The 26,449-nt window shown below is 34.5% G+C and overlaps 1 protein-coding gene across 8 annotated transcripts in view; it reads right to left on the bottom strand.

Annotated features, from left to right (window-relative positions):
- The window catches only part of LOC138692184 (oocyte zinc finger protein XlCOF7.1-like), a 241,847-nt gene that overhangs the window by 160,813 nt on the left and 54,585 nt on the right, over positions 1 to 26,449 (bottom strand). Inside the window, exons 3-6 of one of the 8 annotated variants that reach the window (XM_069815244.1) lie at positions 17,140 to 17,237; positions 16,768 to 16,905; positions 14,252 to 14,331; positions 630 to 712 (exon numbers count right to left, since the gene is read on the bottom strand). The exons of 3 other annotated variants lie outside the window; for them this stretch is intronic. The gene's annotated coding sequence lies outside the window, so the exon portion shown is untranslated. Of the gene's footprint in view, positions 1 to 629; positions 713 to 8,483; positions 8,614 to 14,251; positions 14,335 to 16,767; positions 16,906 to 17,139; positions 17,238 to 26,449 lie in introns of those variants that run through there. 4 more of the 8 variants (XM_069815243.1, XM_069815245.1, XM_069815246.1 and 1 more) reach the window with 4 other exon arrangements.

The following is a 26,449-nucleotide window of genomic DNA, read 5'->3' as shown; positions in this document are numbered from 1 at the left end:
CATCTCGATTACATGGAGGAAAACTGATTGGTGAAGAGAGATTGGAAAACAAATTTAGTTTGCACACATTCATAAATGGTCGCAACAAACTCCACGTTTAATGGGAAGGGGAGACAGAGAAGAAAATTATGCATTTTATAAATCCAAAAATTCAAATCCTTTCAGATTTATTAATTTCCTTGTTTGAACTTCAGATCAGTGCGGGTTCTGTAGCAGAGAAGAATGACTGAAGGAAGTAAAACTCATTTCGTTCAACGTTATAAACAAAAGTATATTAGAAATGCATGATCAAGTGTCAGAAAAAAATGGAAACCAAATTTCCTGAGAACATGCCATTGGTCTATGAAAGAGATCAGTAAATTGTCCTGCAATAAACGTGATAAGGTGAAGCCAGGTCTATGCATAGGTATTTTCTTTGACACCAGCAACATCAGCTCCAGTAGTTTTAGTAATGGTAGGTCAGGTTTCATGATAGTGATAGGATATCTTATAATTCATGGCATTTATGTCTGCAAGGTATACTGAAGTTTTCATATGAACAATAATCACGCTGAAAGTACAAATATATTTATGGTTTAAATAAAGCAGTGAAACCAACGACAAAGTAAAGACTCATATATTTCACTCACCTCTCAGCTAAAATTTCATTCTCTTCTGCTGTTACTTCCAGTTTGACCTCCTCCTTCACTTGATCCAACCCACAAAACACTTCCTGTGGGAGAAGATTATGTAAAATAGACACACAGGACAATAATACAGGAACTATCAATCGATTGTAGTTTATATACCTCAGATTTGAATGTAAATCTTACCGAAAGCAGTAGAAAATATAAGCACTGTTGGCAAAAATATGATATGGAATTAAATACAAAAAGGAAATTAAAAAATAGTGACATTTTGTAGCAAATATCGTGCATTAAGTACATTTTGTACCACAATGAGTTAATTCAAACAAAATAACAAAGATTCTCGCACCATTTTCTAAGATCCTCACAAGTGAGAACCAGACATGTCAGGGAGTATAAATTTGCAACTGATCCAATCCTTACGGTAAAGTCACTAATGGATAAATTTGATGAAGCATGTGAGGACCTATTTTTGACATTTGTGAATCACCAGGAAGTACTTTATATGATTCAATTAAACACACTAGCATTAATAAAACAATAAAAGAATTTCAAATTCCTGGGAATCTTTAAAGTGTTGGAAAGATTAGTCAATTCTGTGACGAGAGCTTCGAATTTCTACATATGTAGGATACTAGTAGGGACATCCTGAACTAGCACCAACAGATAGCGCACGTGTACTATGAGGGATGCACTTTGCGTGTGCATTTGTTTTTCGGTATGTGAACATTGAGGATATACGTAGTGTATTAGTATATTAAACACTCTTAAAACAACTAAAAATGACAAATTTTTGCTATGTTCCTATATGTAAAAACCAGGGAAAGCTTTTTGTCTTCAGTCAGGTCCCGAAATATTCTGAATATATGCTTTAAACCTTAAAAAATATAAGTAATAAAATTGGGCCTCGAAAGTGCTAGCTATTAAATAAAAGTAACTACTTCAAGTAAGGAAATGTTGACCATAGTTTCAGTTTGGAAGAGGAAAAAGAAAAATTAATAAAAACATATGCAACCTCGACAGCGAGCCATGTCAGCTTAAATTATATGCAGTAGTTGTAGGAGTCTCCGAAGTTTACGCCTGCAGTGAACTCTCGATAAACTGGAATGTTTATTATCCAGGAAGATCTCTAGTGAAATCCATTTCGTGAATAATGTTTTTAATGTACTGTACCCTAATTATTAAAGCCATGTTTTAACTTCAAATTTTCAAATCATCCCACACAGTATTCAAAACTGCATATCCTTAACCTACAAAACATACTACTAATCGTGATACTATTGCGATCATATTATATCATCCTATACTAAATTGCATTTCATCTTTCTGCAACTACAGAAAAAATACAAGGAATTCAATATCGACAATCTCTTCCCTATAAAAAAAAACACACTGGTGGCTGCGTATCTGTTTTAGCGTACGGTTCTTAAATACTAATGATTAAAGAGGGCAATAACACTTTCGACATATTCCCTATTTTTTTATTCGTGCATATTGTTCTCAAAGTTCTCGTTTAGGTTCATGAACATTCAATTTACTCGTATTTATATTCTGCATACTGCAATTTCCCCACCCATCTCGGGAAATCGCTCAATATTATACAGATTTACGTTATTATTTATTGTAAATTAAATTAAATTATGACGTAAGAAAATACTGAATTATATTAAATTATACTAGGTTATGCAAAATAATTGTAAATATAATTTTGACACGCACAGAAAACCAACAAGTGGAAAAACATAATCAACTGTAGCATATGACAAAGCATAGCCCTACAACATGTTGCGCCGCGTGGAACACTCCTGCCAACTGACGGTAAAACTTTGCATAAGATACCCCTATTACTCAGACTTTTATGTGGCTATGATTATTTTTATAAATATTTAATAACCTACATTTGTGACAAATCAGTGGTTGACTGCCTGCAAGTCTTATTAATAACAGAAATTAACTTATCCAACCTTTGCCTATGCAGCTATTCTGTCCATCTGGCCACCTACCAATAGCGTGGATGCTGAACAAACTTCAATAGGTTTAATTTAATTGTCACAGAGTCGCAGAACAAACCAAAGGAGATTAACGTTGAAATCTGTTCCATATTAAACTTGATACGAGTGTCTTTAAATGAAGTAAAACGATTTTTGTCTTGAGTACTGATTTACAGTCTGACAAAACAGATTAATAGAGAGTAATGTTGAAATCTGTTCCATATTAAACTTCCTATGAGTGTCTTTAAGTGAAGTAAAACGATTTTCGTCTTGAGTACTGATTTACAGTCTGACAAAACAGATTAAAGGAAAGTAACGTTGAAATCTGTTCCATATTGAACTTCGTATGAGTGTCTTTAAATGAAGTAAAAGGATTTTTGTCTTGAGTACTGATTTACAGACTGACAAAACAGATTAAAGGAAAGTAACGTTGAAATCTGTTCCATATTGAACTTCCTATGAGTGTCTTTAAGTGAAGTAAAACGATTTTCGTCTTGAGTACTGATTTACAGTCTGACAAAACACATTAATGGAGAGTAACATTGAAATCTGTTCCATATTGAACTTCCTACGAGTGTCTTTAAATGAAGTAAAAGGATTTTTGTCTTGAGTACTGATTTACAGACTGACAAAACGGATTAAAGGAAAGCAATGTTGAAATCTTTAAACGAAGTAAAACGACTTTTGTCATCAGTACTGATTTTAACTAAAGACTTTAAAACAAATTGATTGTTCAAAATATTTTTTGTTTAATGCACAAATTATTCCAGTATGATTTACTGAAAAAAAAAAAAAAATGTTTTTTTGTTTGAAATGTTACTTCTCATACCAGCTCATAAGCATGAGTTTGGAGATCAAATTTCTCATACTGGTAGCAATCCTAATAATGGTTGCAAATATTTAATGGAATGTGTTCAAGTGCATTTATTTTTATTTTTTATTTTCTTTTTTTTTTTCTTATTTTTATTGTGTAATCATGTAAATCGTGTTTATTTATCACACTTAACGACAATATGTATCCCATTGTGTTGTTTTTTTATTATTAATCTATTTTTTGTGTACATTTTATTCAATTGTCGGTTTCTGGTTTAATTATGTAAATCCTACTTAATTGTAATCTAATACTAATACATATTAATGTGTTTATTTTTATTTTTACTGTGTACATTATTTTTATTGAATTATCGGCTTCTGTTTTTATGTGATTCGTATTTGATTCCAACAACATTAATATGTATTCGACTATGTTTATTTTTATTTTATGAGGTAAATTTTATGTAACTACCTCTTTTGATCTCATTATATACCTAAATTGTATCAGTATGTAATTACTTAATTCTGATCCAGTTTTATTTTCAACTATGTAAGCAGGTTTCAAACCTGAATGAGTGTAAGAGAATGCCTTACGGCCTTAACTCTGCCAGGTTAAATAAAGCCATTATTATTATTATTATTATTATTATTATTATTATTAATATTATTAATTTTATTCTTCACATAACATAATTAGGAATATTAAATCCAGATGTTTGAGATGGGCAGGGGCTGTAGCACGTATGAGCGAATCCAGAAATGCATATAGTGTGTTAGTTGGGAGACCAGCAGGAAAAAAACCTTTGGGAATGCCGAGACGTAGAAGGGAGGATAATATTAAAATGGATTTGAGGGAGGTGGGATAAGATGGTAGAGACTGGATTAATCTTGCTCAGGATTGGGACCAATGGTAGGTTTATGTGAGGGCGGGAATGAACCTCCGGGTCCCTTAATAAGTAAGTAATTATGGAGTCTGACTACTGCGCGGTTTTTTAAATAATGGCTCTTGGTTATAGGGTAGTTTTATAAGAACACAGTGTTTCGCTTTTTATTTGTAGGAAGTGAAGGAAACATGGAGAATTGCTCCGAATCAACAGACATAATACGGTTCGTTCTCTCATCGCAGCTTCAATCCGTCAGAATGCTTCCTATGAGGTTTATGAGGAGGTTGGTTGCGTCTCTTCTGATGGCTCTACTAGACGTGCTGATATCATCATAAGTGATCGACATAAGGATAAGGGTGTCATTCTTGATCCCACAATCCTTTTCGAGATGCACGAGCAACAGCCACAAGAGGTGTGTCGTGAAAAACAAGTCATCTATGAGCCTTGTTGTCAGCATCTTGGAGCACAATACCACATCACACATTGGGCAGTTTCTGGGCTCATGTTCGGTGCCCGTGGCACGATCCCACGTGAAACTTTAAATCAACTTAAACAATTCCAAATTTCTGATGCAACGATTGATGCCATAGGATCTCATCGTTACCTATAATTAGTAATCATTTGTACCCAACGAACTTTTATTGTAAATGATTTCCTATGTTTTCGTATCATTTATCTTAATGTTTTCTTTTTCCTTTCAAATTGTCACACAATGGTTTTCATGATTATTCTTTATGAATTGATTAGTAGGCCGATCTATTCGAACCCTTATTTAGGGCGGCTTTTTTATTAAAATTAGATAATTTATTATAATTTATGGGTTTGAATTCGGCGGGCGTTGTGAAGATTGGTGGCTGTTTTTCAGTGGGGGTTGTTGTGATTGGTTGGTGGGTGGAGGAGTTCGATTGATCGATCGACAGCAGTATTGAAGGTTCTGTCTTTTGTCTCGACTTCAGTCGAACTGGATCGTGTCTTGTGTGCGAGTACTTAATTAATTATGCTGAGTTATCTGGTAGTTGGGGATATTTTGAAAGCAGATTGGAAGAGAAAGTGTTTTAGGTGTCAAACATTGATTAATGGTTTCAATGGGGTGATTGGTTCCTGGATGGTAGAGTTCGATTGATCGATCGATTGCAATATTCGAGGCTCTGTCATTTGCTTTTTTTTTATTTTGATCTAGGATGGCAGTGGATAGACGTCTGATGTGGTGGTTGTACATCTCGCAGATACGAACGTTCGATTTGGTTAGAGTAGGTTTTTTATTAACCAAGTTCTACTAAGAAATGAGTGAGTTCTTAATTAATCATGTGATAGTTGTGCGTGTGAAAATAGTGTGGACATTTTCAAAGCAGATTTGGAGACTCTATATTCACCACTTCACGTCTAATTGGTAAGTTGCAGAGTTTATTATATTCGCTGGTAATTATGGATTTTGGACTATTTTTTTTAACTTTCATTTTCGCCTTATTTTACCGTCGTAAGCACCTATAATAATGTGTTCTTAGGTTAGGTAGTTCGGGTTGTATTTCATTTCCGACAAATGAAAATATTTCTATCGTTTTTACGACGCTAAAATACGGCAAAAATGGAAGTTTGGAAAAAATTGTCAAAAATAATCGAACTCCATAATTACCTTAATTTTTAATTTGTAAACGTCAATAACCTTACTCAGATGAAATTATTCTACCTAGTTTTTGCGATACTCTACACATAATTACCCATTTCACTTCCACAGTAAACTTCATAATCTCTTCCATTCTATGCCCCAATATCATTTATGCCAAGAAATAAACCTTTAAGTTTACTTAACAAAGTGTTGATCTCTTTTCTCTAAGTTCTGTTTATATTGAAGAGAATATAATTGGTAATACTATACAAAAATTTGAAAATCCGGAAAAAATATGTAATATTTAAATAAATAAATGCGTAATTGAATACTTTACGCATACTACTCATAGTAGAAATTTTCTATTATATTCTTACGCTATTACAGTTTATGGAGGTCTCTTTCCAGTTTTTTGGGGCAAACATGTAGATCCCTTTGGGCAGACATTTCAAGTTGCTCACGTCCATAAAAATATCACAGGGAATGTTGCAATAAGATATACTACGTTTTCATGGAGTATTCAAATCGTATATTTGATTACCGTATTGAAAATCCATGAAACGATCTGAATCTCAAGGTCGATACGTCTAAAAAGTGGGATCGGTACATATTCAATACGTATTGAGTTGCATGAAAACGGGTATCGTATTCAATACGATCTCAATACGCTAAATGCGTGAACGTTTGTCATTTGTTTGATCTGTCAGCTGTTTTACAAACAGAGAGAGAAATTATGTATCTTGAAAAGGTATGTTGTAATACATAATATTGTGATTTTTCCTGAAAACCAATATTCCCATTCTTCATTAACGCCAGAATATTAAGTTTTCACGCGCCTCATTAAGAAAACGCAGCATTCTTTATAGCTAAAGCCTGCTAATATGTCATTAAATAGCATAACTATTATCGAAATTCAGCTTCCGTAGTCAATTCGTTTTCAATAAGTATCGATAATTGCATGAAAACAGGGTTGGCAGAATCGTATTCAATACCAGTACGGTAAATGTATCGAAATCGATTTGAATACTTCATGAAGACGTAGCAGATCTTTGAGAAAAATGTGCTTTCTTATGATTATATACTATACACTGTTTTTATATAGTTCCACAGACAGCTTAATTCATCGCATCTTTGCCAATATATATTCATTATTACGTCAATTACTGCATTCTGGGAATTGTTCCCTGGAGTTTCATGGATCATATCAGGTGATCATTTCAAAATGGTGTCCGTGAACTAGGCATTAGCCGAGAAATGTGTCGTCTAGACATTATCTCCCAACCTACAATATAGGATAGTATAAGTTCAAACATTTTGTGCAGAGAGTTAGCCAACAGTTTCGTATAGCCTACTACACAACACTCCATCCATACTGATTTCTTTTGGAAGTAATATTTTCAGAACAACTTGTGGGGCATTCCAAGATACTATCCTTTGCCGCCATAGCGCTAGTCATTTAGACTTCATCATTTATATCCTAATAACATAAATAAAAATAACTAACAATAGGTACCAATATCTGGTCAATGTTACTTATGTCCCGCCCACTATAGAGACATAGGCCAATTTTACACATATTTAGTATAACTTGTTGCTTCTTTGACAGGTTAGGTTTGGTTAGTTTAGGTTTTTGTTATAGCCTACCTTGCATATTCGATTACAGCGCAACATTGGCAGTGATAAAAGTGAAATATTCGTTCAGTGGGCGTTGGATACTCTACATTCACCCAATATCTTAGTCATGATAACCTCATAAAATACCAGTTGAAACTATTATGTTAAGTAGAATATTTAAGAAATTGAAATAAAATTATTTGGTCCAGGAGCATCTATTTTTGGCGCAAGCATATTTCGTCTGTTATGTTTCTTCATTGCAACTGCATTTAAATAATGAAAACGCAATAATTTTGGTCCAGTAAGCATACACTTTGGTGCAAACATAACTCCCTTAACTTGTTCAATTGCTCGTATATGTAAATAACTAAAATAGGCCTACGATAATTTTATCAAGGGATATGCATTTAAGATGTTTCTGAATAACTCAATAAATCATTAAAAACCAATGTAAATAGCGAGTAAATTGTATACGAATATAGACTATACATTTCTTTTGCCCCACTGGGCATCGTCCTTATGTAAATAAAAAAAAAGAATAAAAACAACATGGCTCATATACATTTTAAGAAATAGACAAAGCTTCATCGTTCTTAATGATTTTCAGACAGAAAATATTAAAACATCCATAAAATGGAAATTGCAAACCGGTGAGCATGCAATAAACACAAATTAATAAGTGCAGGTCATAAAAATTATTTACCATATGCAATAATTGAAGTCTTAAATGTAGGCCTATAAATATATCCTGTACCAAGCTTTTATATAAAAATGTGCAAAAGGTGATATCCATTTATTTTCTACAGTATAGGCCGATGTACAGCACAACGGTGACTTGGCTTGAAAGCCACGTAGATGTATGGATGCCGTTTCGTTACTCGTAAATTTGTGTGGAATGCAAAGTTAGAATATGCTGCTATATGTGAATGAAAAAATAATATTTATATACCTGTTTCCTGCTGCCACTCCTAAGCTTTACTCGTGTCCACTATTAGCACAGAAAAACTACGATTAATGCAGCAAATTTATGTAAATTTTAGGAGTAATGAGGAATGCCGTATTGCCGTGATCACTCTTCACTTCACATAGAAGACCGTGCCAGTGTGAGGCACAGCTTTCTGGATTATGCTGCAACCAGAGTTGCCAACTGGACGGAAATTCCGTTAAAACAGACGGATTTTCAAAGTAGCGGACGGGAAAAAGTGCTTTGACGGGTGACGGATTTTCTGGCGGAAATTACGATTTACATCGTCTTTTGACATTTTTAGCTACTGTCATTTAATTGTTTAATGGTTGGGCGATTTTACTTTTTATTTGAACAGTCCACCCTGTTCGGAACTATGTTTAAGAATCCCCCTTTTTCAAATTTCTTCGTAATCAAGTTAGATGTTGACGAATTATTATTATTTTAATCAGAATTGGTAAGTCGAGTTAAAATTTATATATATATATATATATATATGGTCTTATTTTTTTTTATTTTGACGGATTTCCAGGTGTTATACCGACGGGAATACAATTTATGTGTTGGCAATACTGCTGCCAACTGCGTACATCTTGATGCACATATATTACGTAAGAACGATGCATTTCTAATCTTCCAAACCATTTTAGAATTTAGAGTTTGCTCTGTGGTAGCGTGCCTGCCTCCAGACTAGCCTGCCCGGATTCGAATCCCGGCGGGATCAAAATCCCAATCTCCGCAGTGCATATGCAGGGAAGGCATATGTCACTGTTGATAGCAAATCGTCTGTCGGATGGGGACGTTAAGCCTGGCGGCCCCCTTGGTGCTATTGGACAGGAGTAGGCTACGTGCCGGCATGGGTTTCCCCTTTCTCCCTTCCTCACCTTCATCATCATCACTCATCTCCAGATTTCCACATACACTCACCCTAATACACGACATATGTAACTCTCCAAAGATACTCATCATGTACAGCGTGTACAACTAGAAAATGGGTCACAATTCTGCCATCTATCCGCAATATGCGGAACCCGAATCACGCAAGTGAAGTGGGTGGTCATCGGATTCACACATTTTACAATTTTATACCGTTCGATGTCGTTAACGTTGGGAATTTGCAGCTTCTAACAGATTTTCGGTGGCAATTTCCTTAAACTTTTCTGTCGCTAAAGTAGGGATTTTCAACAACTTCTACCGATAAAAATAAAACTTTATGATCTAGTGACTTTGAACTACTGTTTCTCGACATCACCATCGACTTTCCATGACGATGCCATGATTTGTAAAATCTTTTATGGTAAACTACCAATACCACTACCACCACCACCACTACTACTACACATCAGTTGGCTATGGTGATACCTAGGGGCCGGATTTTTATGTAATTACATATTATATTCCTTTCAACCTAACCGTATATAAATAACTAATCTTTGCGAAGTTGTAATTACCATTAATATATTACAATTTGATACTACATATTTTTACATATTTACCCCACATTACATTTTATGGCTTGATATTACATAAATCTACATATTTAGGGGTTTTATTCATTTTTACTTCTCTGAAAGGGGGGAAAAAATTCCTGCTGGGGAAGTAGCGTTGCCTTCTTGCGGTGGAGTGGGACAAAGATGACATGATTTGTCTCAAACTATAATTGTTCTGCACACGTCTTAACAAGCCGTTCCCATGCAATTTGCAACCTTATCCACCCTCTCCCTAATCCTTCCAGGGAAAACCCGTGTCAGGTTTGACATGAGCCACAATAAAGTAGCCGACTTTTGAAAAGAAGTTGGAGTAAAGGAGCAAAGTGGAAAGATGTTGAAAGCTTTAAATACATAGCTTTTCAGGCTATTGCTTGACATCTTTACTTTAAATTTAGTAGACCTATACGGAAATGGAATTTTCAGAGGAATTAGGAAGTATGGTTCTTGGCTGGAATAATCCTGAATGAGTTGAAAAATAAAAATTACAGACCAATTGAATAATCTACTACACTGTCACCTATGTTGAACTCATAACTGTCTTTAAGGCAACCTATATTATTTTGTTCCGCTATCTTACACTCCCATACTGAAAGATAACACCATTCTCTTGGGGAGGAATATATATATATACACTAATTATTCCTCAAATTGAATTTAAGTACCTTCTTGTTATTTAAGTCTACCTTATGTATCCTACTAAATACTCGTACCATAATCTGAAGTTCACTGTAGTCCATCGATTGCCTCAAGCAAGGTTCCTTCTAACTAATAGGGAGTACTCTGACGATTTTCTTTATAGATCTTTGCCGCCAAGAACTAAAATTGAAGTGTATCGGTGTTTGTTTCAGCCTTCAGTAAGGGTTTGCATTTATTTGTGTGCAGTGTAAGTCAGTGTCTCAGATCTTTTCGGAGACTACAACACAACAGACAAACAGAACTATCGATGGTAAAATCCTTGTTGATTTAACTATGACAGTTATGCTTGCCAAGTTTTTTTGAAGAAAATATGAGAGATTAAAGAATCGACAAAATTTCATATAGGAAATTGAGAAATTATTCCGTTCAGTTACAAAAAAAGAAACAACTTTATACTAAAATTCGCCAGCTAGGCTTAAATTTATTTATTTATTTTCTTGCTTATTTTACGACGCTGTATCAACATCTAGGTTATTTAGCGTCTGAATGATATGAAGGTGATAATGCCGGTGAAATGAGTCCGGGGTCCAGCACCGAAAGTTACCCAGCATTTGCTCGTGCTACGCTTAAATTCTGATCATTTTGAGAAAGATTTTCTCCTGCGTAATACTTGAAGTCGGCTACAGTTTTCAATTCTGAATTAATTAGATGTGCCGTGCTCCTGTTTCCAATTATTGTACATGAGATAAAAGATCCTTTTTGCATGAGCGTTACTATCTGATATGCTTAGAACAAAACTAGTCAGTCAGTTAACATAGTTTGATTTTAAACGGGTCAGCACTAAAGCCCATTTCTGGCAAGCATTACTTCCTAAAAAGACAGCACATTTTAATGCATCATATGTGAGGCAAAAAGTGTAAAGGGACCTCTTGTCGGAAATGTAAAAATTTGACTACATTTTTCAAAATTCAATGCTGAATTTGAAAATAACCTGAACTCTCCATCTTAAATTTTCGACAAGGGGTCCCTCTTCGCTTAATGCCTTACATATAAACTATCATCATTCACGGCAAAATCAAATGTTTAGAATAATCATTTTTACATCATGCGAAAATAAAAGAGAAAACGGTATAAGATAATAAAAATATGGGAGCCGGGAGACTGTTAAGAATTAGGAGCAAATACGGGAGGGTTGGTAACCCTAATGACAGTACTGAATCTATCTTTAAAAACGATTTAGATATATCGGTTTTAGTACAATCCTACATTGGGTATATTTTCTTTTAAATTTGGGCCCCCCCAATAATTTTTTTTTTTTCAAATATTTATATTGGTTGAGTTCCCACAGCTATGAGCTCTCTACATACAAAAAATTAATATTTTACATCAAATAGGAAAAAAGTTTTAAAAAAGACCATCCTCTCCACTTAAGTACAAAATCGGTAAGAAAATAAAACAATTCCACAAGACAATTACTAAGTTTTGCCCTTCATATGGATTTCATTGCTTATAAATTCGTATCAGGTACCGGTACTCTTTCTAACCCCAATGAAACACTTGGTCGCTTGCCAATCTAGATAACGTCCGGAAAATATGATAAAAAGCACAGCTAGATGGAACCTTTCGATATCGAAAACGTTGTCACTATTCCCTCAACAGAAGTGAATGCATTAACACTGTGGCCTGTTACGGTCTCAAACTAGAATTTTCAGTCCATTTCTTCTTTGGACGGCCTAGAGATCTTTTGCCATATGGATGGTAATGAAACAGTGCTTTTGGAATTCTGCATCGATCCATTGGTTCGAGATGACCCTTCCACTGAAGTTGGTATTTGCTGATGAACTGTATAATGGGTTCTATTTGAAGTGTGTTCATTTTTTTATGGTCCCAGCGAGTATATCCAGCTGTTGCTCTCATAAACCTCATCTCACTTGCTGTTATTCTACTGACATCTTTATTCTTCACAGTCCACGCTTCACTACCATAGCTTAATACTTGCACTATCCATAAAAACAGCTTATCTGTATGAATATGCGAATACAGGAATTACATATCAAGTGGACGTGTATTTAGTTGTGTGTTGCGTTACTCAAATGCTGCCATGTGAAAAACAGTTACTGAAGATAGAAAGGGCGCGTCATGGCTACTTGCGACCTTATCTAAAATTCTTCAAAAATAAAAAACCACAAACAATACAAGAAGCTGAATGCTAACACGAACTAAAAAAAATTGTCACATTAATAACGAAATAATCATATAAAAAATATCTGGTGCAACTCGTCAAGTATATTACACGGAACTGAAATTTGTTCCAATATTACTCTAGTTGATTTTCCCCAACCGTAAATATTAAAGTAATAGTAGCAGTAGTAGAAATGTCATGTTATATTTTATTTAACGACACTCGCAACAGCAGAGGTTATATCAGCTTCGCCGGATTTGCCGGAATTTTGTCCCGCAGGAGTTCTTTTACATGCCAGTAAATCTACTGACATGAGCCTGTCGCATTTAAGCACACTTAAATGCCATCGACCTGGCTCGGGATCGAACCCGCAACCTTGGGCATAGAAGGCCTGCGCTATACTAACTTGCCAACCAGGTCGACTAGCAGTAGTAGAGGATGCAGTATTAGTAATAGCAGTAGTACAAGTAGTAGTGGTAGTAATACGAGCTAATAGCATAATAGGACAACATAACTCGTGACAATTGCCCAAATTTATTTCATTTCTTGTATAACAATAATATTTACTGGCTTTTAAGGAACCCGGAGGTTCATTGCCGCCCTCACATAAGCCCGCCATTGGTCCCTATCCTCAGCAAGATTAATGCAGTCTCTACCATCATATCCCACCTCCCTCAAATCAATTTTAATATTATCTTTCCATCTACGTTTCGACCTCCCCAAAGGTCTTTTCCCGTCTGGCATCCCAACTAACACTCTATATGTATTTCTGGATTTCTCCATTCGTGCTACATGCCCTGCCCATCTCAAACGTCTGTATTTAATGTTCCTAATTATGTCAGGAGAAGAATAGAAAGCGTGCAGTTCTGTGTTGTGTAACTTTCTCCATTCTCCTGTAATTTCATCCCTCTTCGCCCCAAATATTTTCCTAAGAACCTTAATCTCAAAATCCTCAATCGCTGTTCCTCTCTCAATGTGAGAGTCCTTGTTTCACAGCCATACAGAACAACTGGTAATATAACTATTTATATATACTAACTTTCAGATTTTTTCACAGCAGACTAGATGACAAAAGCTTCTCAACCGAATAATAACACGCATTTCCCATATTTATTCTCCGTTTAATTTCCTCCCGAGTATCATTTATATTTGTTTCTGTTGCTCCAAGATATTTGAATTTTTCCACCTCTTCGAAGTATAAATCTCCAACTTTTATAGTTCCATTTCGTAAAATATTCTGATCACGAGACATAATCATATACTTAGTGTTATCAGGATTTACTTCCAACCCTATCTCTTTATATGCTTCAAGTAGAATTTCCGCGTTTTCCCTAATCGTATAACAATTGTAGTGAAATTAATTACTAATGACTTTCCTTCGTCATTATTATTCCAATAAAGCAGCCAAACCAAAATCGAAGTAAACAATCACACACTTCACTCACCTCTGAATTAAGACTTCATTCTCGTCTGCTGTTACTTCGAGTTTGATCTCCTCCTTCACTTGATCCAACTCACATGAATTCTGCTGAAAAAAAAAATGAAGAAATGTTATGTAAAGCAAAGATAGAGGACAATAGTTTATGAACAATCAATGCATGGTCGTTATATGCTGCAGATGGGATGTCATGTCAAATAATGTCATAGAGAGATAAGTACAAAAACGAACTATTATGGCATTACGAAGAAATATTATGTTTTAAGTAAAATTTCCATAAAAGAAAAGGTAAATGAGTTAAGAAAGGAAAATGACACTCGAAGATGATAGTAGGTGGGTACATGTAAGAAAGATCAAGTTGACATTTGATCAAATCTTTATGAAGGCTGGGACGTCTGAATCTATTTCTGATATTTGTGGAATTCAAGCAAACATACGTAACAACTAACGAACCCAGAATGGTAAAAAGGTAAAAGTGTTTCAAGTTGCTGAGAGAATATTTCAGTTAGTGTAAAGAACAATGGAAGGATCTGTGGATAAGCGTCGGGACTTCTACCACGTGGTCTTGGTGTTGGTGGCTGACATTTCGACCACTGTGTTGTGGTCATCTTCAGAGCAGTTGGATAAGGAAATAGTCTGCGAGCTCGTATATATATATATATATATATATATATATATATATATATATATATATATATATATATATATATATATATATATATATATATACTCTAAACACACACCTTCATCTCACACAGCAGAAATAACTAAAAGGCTCTCTCAATTAATATCACTCAATAAAAGAACTGTATTCCAATGGATATCATCCCATTGTGGAATCCTGGGAAACGAGAATGCGGATGCTTTAGCAAAGAAGGGCAGCACTGCTACTTACAGACCTGTTACTAAATCTACGTATTACTCTGTGAAAAGATTTATTAAATCTACGTACTTAGACTTCAACAAACAAAATTTGATAACACAATCCCAAGGGAAAAAATGGAACTCTCTGCATCAAAATCCACAGTTAATTCCCGATTTACCACGAAAATCGTCTGTAGCTGCATTTAGATTGGCAAAAGGCCATGACTGTTTGGCCAAACACCTGCATGGAATTGGAATATATCAGTCCCCTAACTGCCCATTGTGCAACTCAAACCAAGAAATGGATTCGGAACACCTCAAAATCTGTGCTTCAGTGGCTGGTCGTGATATCTTTGAAAAATATTGGAGTGCAAGAGGTCAAATGACTTTATTGTCAAACGCCTGGCATTAGAAAACAACAACAACAACAATATGGGGGGAGTACATTCGGTGAGAGGTCGTAGGTTCTCCTTCTGGAATCAGATTGGTCCTTCGTTGTCCAATCCGGTTGAAGTCTGTATGGAGGGGAGTATTCATATTAAATACTAGCCCTCATTAGGTCCGAAAGAGTGACCTTGATACCGTGCCCGATGTCCGGATCAAGGGGGGGCCGCGTACATGTGGAGACCTGATTTCTCGTTCCTAAGTATGATCTTTGAATAGACTTCCCCATGAGTTGCTGAGTTGTAACCCCTCGTCCTTGTTGAGGTTGTACAATTTAATAATCTGTATTTCAGCCTGTAGTTGTCAGCATTTCTCACTGTCGGAGCGTTTACTTTGTGTGGGTGTGTGTACAGTGCTGCTACGAGAGTATAGTTTGTGAATTACTATACTTTAGTTCAGTTATGTTAAGTATAAGAGCATAAACGATCCTTTTAAACATCCACTTCTTATCCATAAAAAGTTGTATTTATCAGGAAAGTACCTGGTTAAATATAAGAATGGGGAATGCTCTCGCCTGCAATTTGTATGGATAATGTTGTATAAATACAGTTAAAATGAGACCTTCTTTACTTTGAAGCATATCATTATTATGATTTATTTTTAAGTAATTTCACTACTTCATGGCATTTTTTATAAAATGGACCTATTTTACTCACAAAAGACACAATTTTTAACCACACCATACTGCAAAATGGTTGCCCAGTTCCAAATATGCACAAAGTGGGAGGGAATATTTTGTGTTCACCTGGTTTCATCTCTTCTTACACACCCGAGACGAGTTGGGTTATAGGATTAACGTGCCGAGAATTAGGTGGCGGTAAGATCGACTGTTGAATTAACGCATCGAAAATTACGTCAGAACGAGTCGGTCGATTCTGGTACGAGACGGGCTAAGACTCCCACAACTTTACTGAGTTACTAAGGGATTTACTGAGGCAGTACCCGTCTCAATAACGGATTGTAAATTGAATTAAAAATAGACATTGGAAAATCACTGGAGATGAAATCGTCAAAATGTATATATGATTTACAAAACGTTCAGCATCGCAGTCTTAACGACAAAAACTGGGTGGAAATATTCACGAAAGATGACAACACGAAGAAATGGAGAGCTTGGGAGTCAACAATGTTATTCCGTGCCTATAGCAGCCACATCAACCAGAAAAATAACAGAGGGAGCACTAAATATCAATTCAATTCATACAATCTACTCACATCAGCTTCAGTTTTCACGATGGGAAAGTCAGCAGGCACAGGAGTTTCGTCAAATGTCATCTCTGATTTGGTGTCGTAGCTGTTGTCCTTAAATTCTGTCTTTATTCTGATCACTTTCGGGTGTAATAAATTTCCTTTCTGGAAGCAAAGAACATAATTATTATGTAATGCAACATATAAAGTTCTTCGCGAAAAATCAATGTCTATCTGTCCCCTCTCTTATTAATCTTGACGTCAAAGAATGTACGTATATCAATTCTAAAATTAATAGTAAAATAGGCTAATCTGTGTGAAAAGCCCCATAGCGAAGCTTGCAGGGTAGATTTATTCTATCATATTGCAGAAAATAAATAGATATTACTCTCAATGTACCTCAGATAAAGGCTTCTCCTCTTCTATATCTGTGTCATCGCTTTTTTCTGTAGCCAGTGGATCGATGTCAGGTTCCATCTTGATCACGTCCATCACAACTGAAAATGGAATGTAGAAATTAAATTTTACATGCTTGCTAAATAATAATGTCATATCAGTATGTGTGTATTCTTGTGTGAGGAGGACTACATATATGAAAGACAAACGAAGGAAAGACATTCTACCTAGGGACAAGTTGCACCTGGGGACACTTAGTTTATTTTCAAGGTTATGTGGTAGAATTTTTATTTTCGCAGTTGACCACTCTATTTTCATCATTCAGCTGTTCTTTGAATGATTTACTTTTTGCTGAAGCAATATGGCGAGATTTTACCTAAAAAAGTGTTTTTGAACCTAAAACGTAGGTAATTTACAAATTGATTAAATATTTTAAATTAATTATTTAGATACAATTATGTAACATGTTAGGATAGGTTAGCTGTATAGTATTATATGTGAGAATAGATTAGATTAGGCGTGTAATATTATTACTATGTTGACGAAACTAAAACCCACTCCATTCTCTCCTTCAAATTACGTCACAATCACGAAATATGGTCCTGTTGTTTATTCACGCACGACTATTTTTATATATAAATAAGATATGAATTTCCTACAGTTCCCCAGCAATTAGGCCTACATCCAATTTTCAGTATTCCATATATTGTAAATCCAAGGTATTTTAACAATTTTCTATAATGTCAAGTACATATGTAACCTTCACAGAATATTTTCTTACTGTTCCTCCACACATAATGCAAATATCGAAAGGGTTTCTGTTATCAATTATTTCAGCTCAATAGACAAATGAAAGGAACCGGTTGTTGTGAAGGGTATAAGTTGTGTAACTATTGTGAACTTAAATTTCAAGAATTTGAGTTGCTCTGAATTCTATGATTACATCTTACGCCAGATGTTATGCAGAAAATTAGTTCCTCACAAAAATTTGATCTCAAGTTACTGAACGAAAAACGTCTGTATGATATATATATATATATATATATATATATATATATATACTATTTAAGCAAAAAGAAAAACTAAGCATTAAATAAAATATCTTGGCTCTTATTTGGATCTCGGTATACTTTTTTAGATGTCCTACAGTTTTCTAAAATGTCCTACATCTTGGGAGACTCTGTCGTAGATTCTGCAAAGAACACTGGTAAACTTAGCCAAATTCCCTTTGGAAGAAGGGATTATGTAACTTATGATTACAAGGAATAAAATGTATCGATATGCTAATATTTGTGGACAAAATAAAATGTATTTGCGTACCTATTATCAGATGTAACTTTTAAACTTTCCACGGAGTAACAACAGACGTACAAGTTGAATTTTATTTAACCGCATTAAAAAGCTTGGGTGTCATCAAGAGAGCCGTGATTCACGGCCCGTAATAGGGATATCCTGAACCAAAGAGTTTGTAATATATAAGTATTACAAACTCTTTGTCCTGAACTAACACCCTAGAACCAAACCCACCGTATATCAAACAACAAACACAACACCACTCTTCACACACCTACAATACATCAACGACAAATACACATTCTCCGCACTCAACAGGCAATACTCTTCACACAACCACCCGACACAAATGACAGAACAATAGAAAAACTACTCACAACATCCACAGTAACACCTACATAAACATACAACATCTACATGTTGATTCATCTGTGTATCGCCGCTAACCAATAAAAAGAGAGAGAGAGACGATGGTGACCAACATCCCTAAGAACTAAAAACGTGAACCAGCGGACAACCTTAATAGAGTTAATAGAAAACTACAATTGTCAAAAGATATAATGAAAGGCATCGGGATTGCTAGTTCCAAAAAATTAAAAACTGGCACAAAAAAAAACCATTGTTAATCCTTTAAAATTTTAATTATTTCATTTATCTTTGTTATTATGTTATGTATTCCAAGTGTATTAATCACGACGGCTGAAGAGGGCACACAAGTCCCTGAAACAGCCGCCGGCAATGTATACTATTTGTATATTTTACCGGAATAAAACATTTGAATCGAAAATCGAAAAAATCGAATCAGATGCGTGTACTTTGAGGGATGCGCTTTGCGAGTGCAATTGTTTTCCGGTATATAAACATTGAGGATTTACGTAGTGAATTAGTACATTAAATACTCTTAAAAACAACTCAAAATGCCAAATTTTTGTTATGTTCCTATGTGTAAAAACCAAAGGCACTGGATAGAGATATCACTTCAAGAGGTCTAGGTTGCAAATATGTTGCCTGTTTTGCAATATTATCGACTTTCTCGTTTCCACAATGACTAGGTAAAACAAAGATAAAGTACAAAATGCAATAGCAGATTAACAATCTATAGATGGTACTTTGCATGCTAGTCTTGATTGTAATCCAGTAAACAATTGAGAGATTGCTGTTGTAGAATATGGTATGCAGACGTATCAAACAAACATACACAAAACATTATAGCATTTTGTAATAAATATCCTGTCTTAAGTAACATTTCCGTATATAATTAGTTATATTGAACATAGTCATTCCATTGTTACAGGTGTGACAAATATTGAGTTATACAGACTAAGGCCCAGTTGTATGATAGCAGAATAAATCTTGGAATAGCCTAACTATAGAATGTGGAGTATCGTGTTGCATGACGTTAATTTATTCCAAGGTTATCTATTCCATACTTAACCGAATTGAAACAGAGGTTGGCAATATTTTAGATGGTGGCCAATTTTCTGAGGCGAGTTGTCCCCAACCCCTCTGTATACAGTGCGATGTCTATTACAAGCTAAATTCTGCAAGCGGTTGTGCCATGCTTCTGTGCTAATGTGCGTGGTTCACTTGACCTAGCTGCTTCGAACTGATTCCATAAATGAGGAGGATAACGAGCTTCTGCAACTTCGCATTTCACACTTCCCCTATTCAACGAAGTTAAGACAAAACATGGCAATTCACTCGCTTCTCGCCAGGAAGTAAGCGTAAACACCATTTGAGATACGAATTAGCATAAAAAGACCTTCCACACAAGATCCATCATATGGCTTTTGGCTTATAAACAGTATAGTATACTATATAATGATTTATTTAATCTGGTAGAGATAATGCCATGAAGCCTAATCTTCACCACTAGCTGAGGATTACAACTATAGTATTAAAAATACAATTAAAATTATAATTACAATTTATGTTAAATTTACAATTACTATATAAGTCAAAGTAATAAAAGATTACATGATTAAAAACCTAGACAATCTATTATAAACGTTAAGAACAAAGAAAGATTATCTTGCTGAAGTACAAATTAAAGCTACATTATAAAACAATACAATGAATAAAGTAGATTAAATATTTATTATAAAATATAATTAAGTACACAAATGAGAGTATATTAAGATGTGCGGGCCATAAAAACGTATTCAACACAAACGAGAGCTGAAGAGTATCTCTTATGTATGCATACGTGAATACACATTAAGGTTTTCCGAGCGCGAAATATCCATTGCAAACACATCACAACTGAACGGTTTTTCACGACAAAGCATCTGGAGATTAACCGGACGTCCAAAACATTTCCCAACCACAACACAACTGAATGGCTTCTCAACTGTGTATCACTAAATGTGTTTTACAGTTTGATGAAGTTGAAAAACACTTTCCACACACGTCATGACCTCTTGTTTGTGTGCACGAGTGAATGCCTCTTGAGAGAGTTCGGGTGTGAAAAGCATTTCCCACACACATCACACCTGAATGGTTTCGCGCCGGTGTGCACGCGTGAATGTGTCTCGAGACTTCCCAATTGCAAAAAACTCTTTCCACACACGTCACAACCGAATGGCCTCTCGTTTGTGTGCACCCGTAAATGCATCCCGAGATAGTTGGACCTTGAAAAGCACTTTCCACAAACGGTACAACTGAATGGCCTCTCCTTTGTGTGGACGCGAGAATGAGAATTGAGATTGCCGGAGTTTGAAAAGCACTTCCCACACACGTGACAACAGAATGGCTTCTCGCCACTGTGTACCGCTAAATGAACTCTCAGATATACAGATCTTGCAAAACACTTCCCACACACATCACACCTGAATGGTTTCGCGCCTGTATGCACGCGTGAATGTGTCTGGAGACTTCGCAAATGCGAAAAACCTTTTCCACAAACGTCACAAGTGAATGATTTCCCAACTGTGTGTATGCGTGAATGCGTCTCGAGATTTTCCAAGCGGAAAAAACCCTTGCCGCACACGTCACAACTGAATGGCCTCTTTTTTGTGTGCACGCGTAAATGCATCCCGAGATGGTTGGACCTTGAAAAGCACCTTCCACAAACGTCACAACTGAATGGTTTCTCGCTTGAGTGAACGCGTGAATGCTTTTTGAAATCACCCGATCGGGAAAAACATTTACCACACAGACCGCAATTCAATTCCTTGTTACATTTGTGTTCGAGGTAATGTCCTTTGAGTCTTGCAAGGTCGACAAAAGACATTCCGCAAATGTCACAATCGCATTTCTTGCCCTCGGCCTCTTCAGGAATATTTTCGCAAGATTTTGCAATTCCACTATTACGGCTAGCTGTAACACTAACAATTATATGTGTTATTAGTGGAGAGAATGTGTAGACTCTCAATGAAGAAATATATGCGCCAAAAGCACAGTAATATACTAGAAACCGATAATGGACTTTCACCTTTCAGTTACGTTTGTACAGATTATCTTTAAAAAACTAAAAGTAATAGTAATTATAATTATCATAACACCAATAATGATAGTAATAACAATAATTTTTCATGTAATTATTTTTATTTATGTGCAGGACAACAGACACTGGACAAAAGAAGTCCAAGACAGTGAAACAATTAATACAATTACATAAAAAACTATGGTACAAGTAACAGTAATAATAATAATAATAATAATACATCCTTGGAACATTTTAATACATTTTTTCTGTTTCAAAATTCAATTACAGCATTTATTTTCTCTTTAAAGCGATAATCTAAAATGCTGCAAAAGAATGACTGAATTAAATCCCTAACACAAATCGGAAATTATAATAGTCCTTTTATGAAAAGGAAAAATTCTGCAGAAATGAATATTACAATATTATGCAGAAAATAGGAAAAAAAGAAAAAAAATGTTTTCATTTTAGCATTAGATCAAATCTAATATTACAGAAGTAATGTTTACAGAAGTAATATATTTACACAAGTAATGTGTGAATATTTTATGAATAATGCAGAAACGTTCTTCTTACAAAACGCAAAACCGAAGAGTAAGCTGTTATTTGTAATACGTGAGGATTGTCCGACAACCTAGAAAGAACGAGCACTAAATTATAGGTGTACAGCTGTGAGTGTTGCAAGTACACAAAATGTCAGCAATGCTCCATTTAAGGTTATGATGGAGTGGGGAAGTCACACATCACAATGTCAGCAGCTTAGTGCAACGCACGCATTACTGGGATACAGGGGAATGCAGAAACATACAGTGCACGAGGTAAAAAACACGGCGCTAAAAAACGAACAAGCATCTGTTCGAAATAAAGCAGAACTTTGATTATTTCAGGTGCACAAATTGTCAACAAGGCACTAATTATGCCGTTAAAGTCGTGCAGATTTAAAACAAAGTGCGGTCTATTCCCTGCTATGCACCTTCTCTGGTTTATTCATTAAAAAAAACACCACATTGTTCTAAAAAAGAAACAGTAAACGAAAATAATAACGTAGAGGAACAAGGAATGCAGCATAACCGTCGGACCACTGTAGTCCTGAACACAGCGGAGTGATCAGAGAGAACACGAGTTGCAACTTTCTACCTCAGCACTGATCATCTTTGCCTCGGGAAATATCTTCACCACTTTGGAATACTGCCACCACCAACCTGCATCTCATGCAATTCCAAAGAAGACATGGACAGACAACATCTACATCTGCATACATGCCAAGACCAACAAAGGAGCTGACATACTAGAAAGAGACGATTAAAAAGATGATGGGTGCAATGGGACAATGAATCCTAAGCAATGTTCTCGCCATCAGATTAATGGTAATAATAAAAAGATAGTAATTATAATAACAATAAAAATAATTGTACCAGTAGTAGTAGTAGTAATAATAATAATAATAATAATAATAATAATAATAATAATAATAATAATAACGTATTTATCTTCATTTTTGTACTTATTAAAACATTAAGTCATAGAAGCGTCCATGTGTTGGTGAAATGATTCACTAAGTGTCAAAACTGAAACAAAATATTTAGGCCTACCAATCTGCGTGTGCAGGTATTAGGAAGACAGTTAGTTGGTGAAGCAAAACTTTACGGATTGTGGCGAAGCAACTGCCATATTCTGAGACATATCCCTTACAAGGAATAACTCACAACATGAGTTACTAAAGACTTACCCCCTAGGGAAGACCTTACATTTAATAGGATGTAACAGGCTATTCTTATTCTTATTATATTAATAACCTCATCAACAGACACGGACCAATAGCAGAGCACTATACACACAAAAGTATTACGGAATTAAACATTGAACATAATAATAATAATAATAATAATAATAATAATAATAATAATAATAACAATAATAATAATAATATTAATTATAATAATAGTAATAATAATAGTAATAATAGTAGTAATAATAATAATAACACTAATAATAACAACAATAATAAAAATCATAATAATAATAATAATATTAATAATAACAATTATAACAATAACAATAATAATAATAATAATAATAATAGTAACAATAATAATAATAATAATACTAATAATATTAATAATAATAATATAATAATAACAACAATAACAATAATAATAATAATAATAACAATAACAATAATAATAACAATAATAATAATTACACTAATAATAACAACAATAATAATAATAATAATAATATTAATAATAACAACAATAATAACAATAACAATAATAATAATAATAATAATAATAATAGTAATAATAATAACAATAATAATAATAACAATAATAATAAAAATAACAATAATAACAATAACAATAATAACAACAATAATAATAATAACAATAATAATAATAAAAACAATAATAACAATAATAATAATAACAATAATAAAAATAATAACAATAATAATAATATTAATAATAATAATAATAATAATAACACTAATAACAACAATAATAATAATAATAATAATAATAATAATTTTCTAAATCCAAAATTTGAAATCCACGTAAATTTTATTTTTTCTTTTTTTTGAACTCAGGATCTGTGATGCACATGCTGCAGAGAAGTAGGACTCACTTCCTTCAAAGCTATACAGAAAAGTCTACTAGAACTGCCGGATCAAACCAGAGAAAACAACGGGAACATATTTCCTGAGTACATTCCATTAGTCAATGAAATTGGTCAGTGAACTGTTCTCCATTAAAGGTGAAAAGTTGAAGGCAGGTCTATGCCTTGGTATTTTCTCTGACAGCAGCAACATCAGCTCCACTAGATGGCAGTTGTAGGAGTGGTAAAGTAGCTGTAGGGCAGGTGTTCGTGATAGAGATAGGAAATGATATCATTCTTGTCATTTATGTCCACAACGTAAACTGAAGTTTTCATATAAAAATAATCACGTAGAAACTATAAAGGCTCATACACAATGAAAATTAAACATAACGTAAACATTAACATAAGCACATAAACATTGCCACAAACTTAAGTAGGTAAGGCCCATTCACAATGAAAATTAAACATAACGTAAACATTAACATAAGCACATAAACACTGCCACAAACTTAAGTAGCCAAGGCCCATTCACAATGAAAATTAAACATAACGTAAACATAACACGTGTGTGGAAAGAAACATACCGAATCAACAAAACTACAGAATCTATTACATAAAAATGGAGAATTGCACAAAGACTGACGATGTAGTTATTCAATTTATGTTTCTAATAACTACAATGGCATCAGTATATGGCTTTCAATACTTGAAATCAAAGAAACGGAGATGTAAAATAATCAACTTTTCGTCATATGATTCCATGTTGCGCGCCTAGCTATCATCACGGCCAATAGATCAAAATATTGCCTGTAGGCAAAGCCCATGAGATGTTAAACAAAAAGTGAAAACACGCTCTCCGCTTGTGTACTGTTTCCAAATCGCATAAACATAAGCATGAAAGTTTGGAGTTTGCAAACTTTCATGTATTAAGGGGTGTATTCTGCGGTAGCCCAAGGAAATTACAAAAGAAAAAGTTTATAATATAACATAATGTAATAATTTTGTATTATTAGTTTTACCATAGCAATTAAAATTAAAGTAATTGATAGATATATTTTGTGTAATAATAGGGTCAGCGGTAGCCCAAACCCTTTAACCAGTATACGCCTCTGAAATGTCTTATGATAATGATTAAGTTCATGCTTATGTAATTCATTGTGAATGCTTTCATTAAATAACATGGACACAAGGTTTTATGCTTACGTTATGCTTATGTTTAATTTTCATTGTGAATGGGCCTTTAGATATTTTTATGTTGTCATTATTTAAATAAAGCACTAAAACCAGCAAAAAACTAGGGACTCGTATATTACACTCACCTCTCAGTTAAGACTTCATTCTCTTCTGCTGTTACTTCCAGTTTGGCCTCCTTCACTTGATCCAAATCATAAAACTCTTCCTGTAGCAGAAGTTCATGTAAAACAGACACATAGGACAACAGTAATACATGAAAAAAATGCGTGGCAGTTTATATACTCCAGAGAGTTGAATATAGATTCTACCAATGCAGTATAAAATTTAAGATTTGTTGCCAGAAACATGATTTGGAAATAAGTGCAAAATGTTACAAACGGAATTGATTGCATTTTGTACGATATATCGTGTACTTAATACATTTGCACTACACTGTGACAAGTGAAAGTGCAAATGACGAGTGTCGCACGATGTCCTGAGATGCTCACAGCTGTCAGGGAGTAAAAATTACCACAACTCATCCAAACTTTAGAGTGAAGTCAGTAGTGGGAACATTTTATGAAGGAGGTGAGCATCCATTTTCACTCCAGTGTATTACCAGCAAGTACGTATATGATTCAAATAAACTGAACAGGATTAGTAAAATAATTAAGTTACAAATTGGCAAGGTAAAAATTCTAACTGGCCATGAAAACATGAAGAATAATATGAATCACCGAACACTCAGTTCGCAGTCTCTATGCCAAAAATGAGGCGGAAAAGATTTAGTAATGTCTACAGCATGACGAAATTCAAAGAATGAGA

This window comes from Periplaneta americana, chromosome 16 (assembly GCF_040183065.1).
Source record: "Periplaneta americana isolate PAMFEO1 chromosome 16, P.americana_PAMFEO1_priV1, whole genome shotgun sequence".
In the NCBI taxonomy this organism is placed as follows: Eukaryota; Metazoa; Arthropoda; class Insecta; order Blattodea; family Blattidae; genus Periplaneta; species Periplaneta americana.
The sequence above is the reverse complement of the archived record's forward strand: the minus strand, read 5'-3'. Positions and strand labels throughout refer to the sequence as shown.